The sequence below is a fragment of the Alligator sinensis genome, unplaced genomic scaffold (assembly GCF_000455745.1).
Source record: "Alligator sinensis unplaced genomic scaffold, ASM45574v1 scaffold1165_1, whole genome shotgun sequence".
NCBI lineage: Eukaryota > Metazoa > Chordata > Crocodylia > Alligatoridae > Alligator > Alligator sinensis.
Genome location: NW_005842477.1, coordinates 291962 through 303497, shown reverse-complemented (window position 1 = coordinate 303497; position 11536 = coordinate 291962). Strand labels below are relative to the sequence as shown.

At 42.8% G+C, this 11536-nt stretch overlaps 1 protein-coding gene across 3 annotated transcripts in view; it reads right to left on the bottom strand.

Moving 5' to 3' along the window:
* The window catches only part of ASH1L (ASH1 like histone lysine methyltransferase), an 85391-nt gene extending 85107 nt beyond the window's left edge, over window positions 1–284 (bottom strand). The window contains exon 1 of one of the 3 annotated variants that reach the window (XM_025212658.1): window positions 215–284. The gene's annotated coding sequence lies outside the window, so the exon portion shown is untranslated. The remainder of the gene's footprint in view (window positions 1–214) is intronic. The other 2 variants (XM_014523332.2, XM_014523333.2) reach the window with 2 other exon arrangements.
* Between the last annotated feature and the right edge of the window lie 11252 nt (window positions 285–11536).

Sequence of the window (11536 nt, the reverse complement as noted above, 5' to 3'; positions counted from 1 at the left end):
GGGTGGGGGGGGTGGGGGGGGGGGGGGGGGGGGCACCATAGAGAGTGAAAATGATTTTCCACGTCTTGGAATACTAGCAAAATCCCAGGGGAATTTTTATTTAAAAATAAAATTTAGCCAATCTGAAAAATATCTGGCAAAGTGCATCTGACCTACATAAATTCAGTTTGCATTAATATTTCCCTTGTCTTTCCTCATCTTTAAAGTTACTTACCCAAAATAATGTATCTTGTTATGGTGAAAACCTTGGGACAGAGCCATCCTTTCACTGTACTGCACCTATCAAAATGGAATCCCGTATTCTAACTACTGCATCTAAGTGCCACTATAATATAAATAACACATAGCAACTAGTAGCATATCGAATTCTTCACCAAACATGAATTAGCACACTGCATTTTCATATCACTGAAGTTTACCCAGAACTTAAGAGCACATTCAAATTTACCAGTGGATACAGTTTTAATAATTCTACTGCACTTCCCCCACAGCTGCTCCAAATACAATAAACAAGAAATGCATCTATCAACTGTCTTTCTGCATTGGGAATAGGTATGGCTGGCTGAATTGCTAGTTCAGTAGTCAAGCAAGTGACTGAGGCCACGAACAAATGCAACGTTTAAGCCATTTCAAAAGGCAAGCGGATGACGCACAGGACCTTTCGGAGGCCCTCTAGTGGTGAACTCTTTCTTGGGCTAGTTTCCTCCGGTTGACACAAATATTTCTTCTTCAAAAAATAAACACTTTAAACTCTTTTAACTCCTTTGAACTGAGTTGCAAACTACAAACTTCTATAAAAGATGCAAGTCATATAGGAACCTAAAACCAAGATGTGCACAATACCACACTGCTGTTCTTTCCAGGATGGGCTATTCTGAATTTGCAACTCTCCAATACTGAATGCAGTTCGCAGGTAAAATATCTATTGCAACACTCTCTGTATTATTTTACAACAAATCAATCTGAGCATCAACTCCTCAACTGCAGTATGCACTCCTATACTGATAAAGAAAATGGATAAACCACAGACAATTTCAATGACCTAGGAAAATTCAGCCAGGACTATTAAATAGCATGCATATGCAACTTTTCCTACCAATTCAGTCCTGATATCCAGATGATACATTCCTGAAAGCTCTTGGCAGATGCTGTGGATAAGCTGCTAATGTAGGTGAGCTACCCACTGAAAGACTGACCTTATGGCATCTCAGATTTCAGCTCTTAAACTCTTTTCAATTTAAAGAGACAGGCAATAGACATAATAGATTATAGGAGTGCAAGGGAACATCCTGACCAGCTAGTATTGCAGTAGACTTTCCTGGATTATTGTTTAAAGTACAGGATAGCTTTTAGATAAGCTTCCAATTTCTGCATCTAGATTTCCAGCAATAGAGCTGGAAAAAAGTGCATAAAAACTAACATTTTCCAATTTTTAAAAAAAATCTAAACTGTTTAGCTGGACCTTTAGTTCCCGGTTGCTGTCCAAGGATGGTTTCTATCTTCAGCTTGAGAAATGAAAAAATTACTTGACAGTTTGTTAATGTCCACAATTTAGAGTGCAGCGAGAGGTAGTCCATCCTGTTAGTCTTAAGTCAGGCAGAAGGCAGAGCAGGGCTGCACCTTAGAGACTATTTAGATGCCACCCTGTCCTACCTTCTACCAACCTGAGAGGGAAACAGCCTTCTCAAAAATGTGTGTGCTCACGTGCACATGCAGAGAAAGGAGGGTGGGGGAGGTTTACAAAAAACAGGAACATAGGTCATGAACTGCATAAGCCTGGCCTATAAAAAGAAATCCTCTATGAAACACTGCAGTGGGCTAGACCAGATGGCAGACATAAAAGGTTTAATGGGTCATGAAAAAGGAAGGATAATGTGAAAAGAAAAGTAAGTCTCTGCTACTGATATGGCAGGAAGTCCTTAACACAAAACTTTCTGGAGCTTTATCACTAGGCCTGAGACTAAGTTAGAATATCTTATTCACTTTACAGATATCTCATACATTTTTGGAAATCTGCTCTCCAAGGCCCATTTGCTGCAAATGTCTGCAGGAGAAAACAAAATTCTAAAGAGTGGTGTAAGTCTTGCTAACCAATGGGTCACTGCTGCCAACTGCCCAGATGGAGACCAGCATACAATTTCTTCACTGTACACTGACATATGGAAGATACATAACTTCAAGTAAAACATACAAGTCTTCAGTATGACAACCTATGAAAGCCTGTTTGGGCCATGGTAGACACAACCCATGACATATGTGAATCCAATCTCCAGTGGAATTATTGCTTTAAATACAAACACTATAAGACTCAATCTTACAAAGCAGCATTCTACATACATGTAATATTTGTATTGGGAGATGGAACAGTCTACAAAAAAAGTTTAAATATGTCTTTCCCCCCCCCAAATAGCACCCACAAGTGCAAGGTACTTTGCAAATGTGCCAGAAACAAGTCGTTGCCTCAATTTACATATTGAAAAGAATCTTACATATGTAAAAGGAAAGGTAGTACAGATGGAGAACTAATACAAGATATTGGTTTACACTTCCCTTTTCTTATTGCCTTTATAATTGCTCTCAATAGCTATTCAGAAGAGGTATTATTAAGAGAGAGGACCAGATGATTTTTTTCCCCACATGCAAGTCTTTAATCAGCCAGACATCTAGAGTCCCAAGTCATTTTCCAAACATACCACCTTGATGCTGCCATTCTAAGACTTGCTGAAAAAGATCCTTATAATTATTATCAAGGAAGTGGAAAGCACCTTGTATTCTCTCCTTCCTCCCCTCCTCCACAGCAATGTTCCACATAACTTATATAAAAGGTTCTCTCTCTCAGAAAATAGAAAATTTGCAAATCAATTAAAAAAATACTGAGAAGCACATTAGTAAGTGTGGGGCCACATTAAGTCACTGGCAGATTAAAGAACTCAGGAGGTCCTATGTGTGGGCCCAATGAAGTAGATAATACTGCAGTGTTAAAAGTAACCTACAAAGAAAAACTTGGTCAGAAACTAAGTGGTTTCATACAGCACATGACTTTCAACTATAAAGAAAAGGAAGAAATCCTATGGACTGACATATAACACACACCTCTTTAGACCTCTGCTCATGCTAGTGTTTTTTCTCCTCTGCTCAGCTCCCCTAGCGAATACTACACAAAATACCTCCAACTCTTTCAGCCAAATGAGTGGCTTTCTTTTCTTACAAATGAAATTTACTGAACCCACCAGCTGGCAAAAGAATCACCTCTAAAGTGCTAACTAGCTACACTACACTGTAGATTAAGCTGAATGTGAAGCACACTATGTGGAGATCAACTGGATGCATAGCATGGCAGCGCATAGGTTGTGGTTCAGTGGTAGAGTCCTTGTCTGCCATGTGGGGGACCCTGGACATGCATAAAACTACAGGCAGAGGCACTGGACTTAATGTCCGAAGGCTAGACAGTCTCAATGGTCTAAAGGAGGGGATAGAAGGTCAGGGCAGCCTCCACTCCTCCATACTCCTGCCTAGGTGTACATGTCAATCGTCCTGATGACCACACACACACACACACACACCCCATGATCCAGAAGGATCAACGGTTGCATACTATACCCTCTGAATCCTGCTGCTGCATCTGGCTGCACATTTACTCACAACAGCAGGACTTCTAAAGGAAAGGCCAAATCAAGCTCACTCATGCTAATTTTGCAATGTAAAAGATCAGGACAACGTTTATGGTCAGATTTAAAGACTGAAAGGAAACTAGGTGAAAATCTGATTCTTCACTAACAAGGAATTGGTAACTATCCTAAGAGTTAGATTACAGATGGATGGCACTCATGAACATGTTCAGTGCTATTTAATTTACTCATTAATTCTTCTCTGTCCAGATAACAAAAATGTTCATTTAGGCAAGATAATCTTTTGGAATCTCCTCCTCTTTCACCGTCCCCTTTAGGTAACCAGCTAACTTCTGCCCAGAGTGTGCTTTCACATTCACCTTACTCTACACCGCTCCAATTAATTGAAAATCTTTCTGCCAAGTAGATCATTTCCATAGCTTGATGTGATCATACCTCATCTCTTTGAGTAGTGACATCTCCTCTTCCCAGCCCCTTATAAAATTCAAGCTTCTTGCTGTTGCTCTTAAAGCCCTATGTAACTCTTCTCCTGCCTCTGAGATTTGTACCTTTGTGCTTTCTGCTTCATGAATAACGATAACCTTCTTATATCTCTTGGCTCACTTCATGATTAACACTTGTGTGCTTTCTTCTGTGCTGACCCTTATATGCAGGGCACTTTCCCTAAACCAGTCCACAGAAGCATTTATTTCAAATTGCTCCTTAAGATCAACCTTTATCATGACACCTATGAGAAGCCAGCTAACTGATGACAGCCACGATGAAGAGGCAACTGGACAAACAGCTATTTCTTTCAAAATTCCAACTTATGGAAACTAAACTCTGCTAATCATTCTATCATTCAAATTTGAATTTTTATAAATTCAGTTTTAATTACTGGATCTTATTCTGCCTTTGTGAGATTAAGCGACACCTACCATCATGTTTTTTCCTATGTAGGTCCTTACAGACTATATTCAAATTTCCTCTTAGCCACTGCTTTATCCATTTCATTTATTAGAGCTCCATTAGTCTCTCATTCTAGATTCAAATTGTTCTTGTAGCTTTTATTCTAAATCCCTTCCAATTTTTAACAGTCATTTTAAAGTAAGGACACCAGGACTGGACACACTACCTAGTAATGGTCTCTGTAATAGTACATACAATAGTAATCTCTCTACTTTATGATCCCCTGTTTACACATCCAAGGATCAAGCTAACTGTTTTGCTCCAGTTATCCATTCAGACTTCTAAGTTTTTTTGTCACAGTTTTCTAGGAGATGGTGCCCTGAGCACAAAAGGGAGACCAGTTCCTAGAGGTATGATTTTTGCCTTTAGCTGTAATAAATAACATGGTGTTTAAATGCACCCATATATTTTTCTTTTTTTTTCAAAAGGTGTATATAGTTTCTGTAAATTTAAGGAATTTTTATTTATAAAATAAAAGCAAAAGGTAGCTTTACTTTAAGACCTTGAAGTCCACTTCCTTTGCAGCTGCCCTCTCATCCCCCTGATAAAACTGAAGTACATTGATGACATCTTCATTGTGTGGACACATGGGAATGAAGCTCTGCATAAATTCCCCTGAGGCTTTAACAACTTCCAGTAACTTCCAGTCCTCCATCAAACTGATTCTGGGATATTCCACTGAGCAAATTCATTTCTTAGACACCATGGTGAACGTTTGCAATGGCCAGGTCACCACCACATTGCATCAGAAACCTACTAATCACAACATTTACCTTCACACCACCAGCTTTCATCCTAAGCACTCCACTGCATCCACTGTGTGCAGCCAAGCTCTGTGTTACAACTGTGCGCGCTTTAATTCCACCAATTGGGACACATACCTTAATGATCTGAAGCACAGATTCCTACACTTACAATACAATCCCAAAACCACAGCTACTAAAATTAACAAAGTCAGAGACAGACCCCACTCTGACCTGCTGCGATACCAACCTAAGACAAGGACAAGAGAATCCCTCAGGTTGTTATCTATGACCCCCAGCTTGAACATATAATTAATGACCTTTCACTCCTCCAGGAAAATGGCAACTATCTCAATGTAGCCATGGAAAACAAGCCTGTCCTGGATTACAGACAGCTCCCCAACTTCAAACAGGTCTCTTTAGCAACAGGCAACCTAACTCCTGAGCTCTTACAGGGACACCAGATGCAAGATGTAACCCCCAATCAATGCAGACCACATAGCTGCACCAAATAACACACAGTATAACATCCAAGATTCATTCACCTGTACCGGTGACAACATCATATGTGCCATCACCTGTTACAGTGCCCCTTGGCACGTTTAAAGACTGAGGGGAACACCTATCTGGCATCAAGTCCGAAAACACACAAACGCCCCGACATTCCACTGCTGACTTGGGAGTAGCTGTTCTCAAACAGCAAAACTTTAAAAGCCAACCTGAATGGGAAACTGCAGAAACACAATCATCCATGGACTGGATTGCATTAAGTACAATCTAACCGGGACCACAGGTGTTTATCCCTTTATCTGGATTAGCTTTTGTGATGCCTTTGACTAGATGGGTTTATTAAGTACTATTTACCTCCCACAGCACTGCCTCCCTTTCCCCACCACCTTCCCTTTCATATCACTCTATTTGATAGACTATTCTATGCATGTCCTTTGATTGCATCTGATGAAGTAAGCTCTGGCTCAAGAAAGCTTATATACCTCTGATTCAGTCTATAAGGTACACCTAGACATCGCCTTCTGCCATTATTTCAAGAAGAACCAGTTTACAGTATTAAGACAATGTTCCTTTAAACTGCATCTCAGTGGGATGTTCCATTAACTCCTGAATGCTTGAAGGAATCAGGTATTACTGTTGATTTTCTTGCCTCTTCTAATCTCTCTCAGCATTACAGCCTTCACCATCACTACTTTGATTTGGAAGCTACTGCATTTCTCTCTCATGAACCTCTCTACTCAGTTCTTTCAACTAGAGATAGAACACTATACAAAATGATTCTCCACTATATCAGCTATAAGAGGCAGGATGAACCAGTTGAGATCACCAAGCCATTTGACATCCCAGTGTTATCTGGCTGCGCCAAAGACAGTGTGTGTAAAACAAGTAATTGCTACAAGAACAAAGTAATACTATAGTAGAGGTTAGATAGATTTATAGCAGATGAACAAAAAGTTAGTGTTGTGTTCTTAAAATCACAGAATTACACAGAAGTAGGGCTAGTAGTACAGTAGTATATTATACAGCATGGAATCTAGAATTATACAGAAGTGGGGCTGAAAGGGACCACCATAGGTCATCTAATCCAAACCCCTTCCTGATGCAGAATCATCCTTATCCAAACTATCCTATACCAATCCATTCTTTGCAAAACTACAGTCAACCCCTGACACAAAACCCAAGATATAACATCCTAATCTGCCACAGGTAAAGCAGAGGGACCACAGAGACCAACATCCTGGTATTGCAAAGGTTGTTAAAATAAGCTTGAGAAATCCCAGGAAGAAGGTCGTGTCCCCCACACAGAAAGGCAAATTCTCCACAGCCCAGACCAATCTGACCATCAGGTAAAATTCCTTCCTGACCTCAAATATGGCAACTGGTCTGATCCTGAGCAGAGGGGCAAGGTGAACCCCTCCATGCCGCTCATGCCAGGACTGGGCCCTGGAGGGCCTGGTGCCATCCCTTCTCAGTTCTGGATTGGGCCCTGGGGTCCAGCACGGCCCTCTTCTGCCCCTACATGCCAGAGTTGGGCGCCATGGGCCCCCACACTCCCACAGAGGGACTGGGACATGGGGGCCCAGCACCGCTAGCATCCAGCCCTGAGCACTGGGATTGGCTAGCATCCAAGGCCTGGAGATCTCTATGGGCCTGGAAAGTTGGCAGCACTGCTCCCTCACCACCAAATTTCTAGACCTGTGCAGAGCCCCGCAAGCCAGAGGACATGGTCCTGTGGGCCAGGGGTTGAGCACCCATGGTCTAAGATGATTTCTATACAGATATAAGAGTCCTACACGTGAAAGGTTCCAATTTCAGCAAGTGAAAACATAGTAAAAATGTCTTCCTTTTATACACCACAACTGAATGTATTCTGTTGTTCAGTATTACTATAATATGCAATGTTTAGAGAACTGTTGGCACTATGTGGCAAATCAAATACAACTGAAATAAAAAATTAGAATAACTTTACATTTAAAAACTAAAAAGGTATTACAGCAAGTGATACTTTAACATTTTAGAAAACAAAAAGGATTTAAAAATTAGCCTGTAGAAAAACCCATAGAAACAAACCAGCCTACTCAATTTTCTATGCTAGCATCTACAACATTAACTCTTAGTTTTCACTCATCTCACAGATTGTTAGATTGTAGAAGAAATATATTTATAATAAGCGAAAACAGACTCTTTATTAGTTTTAAGGAAACAGGAGTGCCATCTGGCCTAGCTGTAGCTGTTTTTGGGTTTATTTACTTTATAACAGAATATATACAACCTTGATTTAGAGAAAAAAATCTAAATTCCTCTGAAAGCAAGTTCATAAAGGACTTATCTCGCATCTCTGTGGCACATAAATTAATAGGCAGCAGTAGAAGAGGCTACGTGTACACATCCAAAACTGTAGGAAGTACTTGTACAAATTCAGGCCTGTTCCATGTACGCACCTCAGTATTATTCAAGAACTTAACCTTCAGGTGTGAATACATGCTTAAGACTAATGCAAAGTTGAAGGAGCAGGCACAGCCTTAGTATTAGCATTTCTTTGCAGCCAGGCACCATGCAAGCAGGTAACACGAAACCATCCCTGCTGCAAGAGCCTCATTCCCTTCACCTACACAAACCACAGGCCTAGATTTATGCGGAACGTGTCTTAATCCTTCAAAAGAGAGCCACTTGCCCTATTCCATGTGCATTTAAAAAGATGTAGTATTTTCCTTGAATTGGACAGCATAGAGCAGTGGGGATCAACCTTCTTTGGCAGGTGTTCCACAAATTAGCTCTGCACCCTCCCAACTGCCACTCTGATCTGTTTTCTTTACCCAGCCTGCTGCTCAGCTTTCTGCTCCCTGCCCAAGCTGCTGCTCTGCTTCCTTTCCTGTGTGCCCCGTCTGGTCTGATGCTCTGCCTTCTGCTCCATGCCCTGTGATTTTGCTGCCTGACCTTTCCTTAGTCAGCTATGTGCCACACACAGAAGCTGCCCATGCCACTTGTGGCACCCATGCAATAGGATGGCCACCCTGGTTTAGTGAGAGTATCCTGTCAGTAAATAAAACATGCAATTATACAGTTCCAAAACTCTCTCAAAGAATGAAGATTTATTTGGAGGATGAATAAAGGGACATTTTCCAGTGGCTAGCAAGAGAGAATGCATTTTTCCCCACTGATTGTCTCCACTGGGATACAGAAAGAATGTCTTCTATTTTTCATAACTCAAGAGAATCTGAAGAGTCCCCCAACCTCATTAGATTTGGGCTCAACTGTTGCGGAGTCTACTGCAACCCCAACAACCACTTACTGCACAGACTACTGAAGTGCCTCCACTCTAAAAGAGTCCTTCACCATGTCAAGGGGTGGCAAAGACCTGCTAGTCAAAACTGAACTACCAAACCTACTAACAAGTTTGTTTACTTGCACACAACCCTGAACTTGCACAAAACCCTTATGGGATAAGTTGCCGGGGATTCTCCCCTCACCAAAGACAGATAAAAAACCAACACAAAAACTCTACTCTCTCTTTGTTCAAGTATCTGCTAATGAAAAACCCCGGGAAACATGTTTCCCTCACTTAGTTTCCCTGTCCACCCCTGTTCAAACAGAACCCTGACCATCTTCAAACAGGCCCAATCCTAAAGACCCCCCAGGCACTTAAGTCAGCAGGTGCTGAGTGACTATATCTCTGCACATAAAGAACTTGTAGAGGAAAGCCGAGCCAAAGACATGAATTGTGCATTGAGTTCTGAGAACAGTGATAATTGTAGTCATTTTTCTTTCCTTAGGAAGAGCTCATAGACTAGGTCTACCTCCCAAGCAAGTTATGTTAGTCAGCCCAAAATCTCTCTGATCATGCTTTTGCCCATCCCATTGAAGAACATGCCATAGCCCGATTCCAGGGGTCCCCTTTTCTCCACTTAAAATACAAGGCAAAGGGTCCATACATGTCTTCAGTACTGGGCTGCCAGGGATTTTGTATTTTATGGCTTGTCTTACACAGGTCAGAGTTTCTCAAGCTGGGTACATGTGCCCCTTGATATCTGCACTGAACTTCAAGAGGGTACACAAGAGGAAGGAAAAGGAAAGCAGACAGAGGGAAAGGAGAAATATAAACATAAAGGAGCAAATAAAAAAAAAAAGAATAATACTATGGTATCTTGTAGGTTGCTGGAGAGGTTACATTGCAGTTGCAATGACAGTGCAGTAAGGAATTTATTATTTTTTTTATTAACCGTGACACAGAGTCATGGGCTATGGCAGCATAACAAACTTAGAGGAATATGAAACTCAGCAATGGAGAATCATTGATCTGGATGGCAAAATGGCCTTTCAAATCTGTGATGCTACCAATCTCCAAGCCTGGTGAAGTTCTCAGAAGGTCCTCTGCTTCTTCACCTAAAGCACAGGATGAACTGTTAGGGTTTCTCTGAACACAAACCAAAGCCATATGATGAGGCTACCTCCAAGCCCGAGAACCGCAAGATAAAAAGTGTCAGGCAAGCTCCTATATCTGTCCATAAAAAAAAACCAAACAGGTCTGCTGAGGAACCATACTGTCCTACACACATGCTTGGCTTTTAGGGATATCCCCTCTACAACCCCACAACAAACTACCATGCTCAACAAAGGCTTGAACATCAAGCAGTCACCGAAGTCACTGAGGCACAGGCCGGGCTGAACATCTCACCACCGCGCACACTCCCACAAACGCAAATGAAATTGTCAAGAACCACCAACTCTTCACACACACACCTCACTTCCAGAAGTTCCCCATTATCACGCCTCATAGATAGGTATGTCAAGGACTCCTTCCCCTCTGCCACAGCCTCAGACTATAGACCTGACCCTTAACAATCCTCCGATCACCCAGAGGCCTCCAAGTCAAGGATGTCCTAATCCTGACATCTTGATTATAACGGCAACGTTTCCCAAGCTGTGGTCAGAGCCCCTGGGAAAACTGGATAAATTAAAGAAGGAGAAAAGACAAATCGGTGTTTTGCCCGTCAGGAGACCAGCACGTTGCAGCGCGCGTTCCTGTGGCCAGGTACACTTGCTTGAAAGCTGCCTGCCTTCCCCCCCTGCTCCTGAGAGGCTTGCACTCAGGATGGAGGCAACAGGCAGTCCCCCAATACCTCCCCTTGCTCTCATAACACTCAAGCTGAAAGTGAACATCTGACCTGCAGCCACCTGATGGTAACCCTCCCCCCAAGCATCCTGTCACTCTGCCAAGTGGAGAACAAGGTGAAATTGAACCGAGCGTGTTGTAAACATTTTGGGTCTCGGCAAGAAGGCAGAGAAATACAGCATCCCGACCGGGGGGGGGAAAAAAAGTTAAGAACAATTGGGTCTGACTGCGGGACACGTACCCGGTCAGGCGCCGGGGCTATGGGCACTCCCTTACCACCACCAACTCCCACAGGCGGGGGGGATGCTACCGGCCTGCGTGCAACCCCCTGGGCAGAAACCCAGCAGCTTCCACTGCTTTCCTGCTTCCTGATCCACCAGCCCCATTGTCAGAGCCCACCTCCCCTCCTTTGCCAGGGATCCTGCGCTCCCCAGCCCGGCTGTCAAGGATTTCCCAAATGCCTGCAAGGCAAAGGCCCAGCTGTCAAGGATCCCCCCTCCCAGGGACGCCCCGGCCCAATCCCCAGGCGCCGGCCTGGCTGCGGGGATGCGCCCCCGGGGTCCGCAGGGCGGGGGACCCGGCCGCTCCCGCTC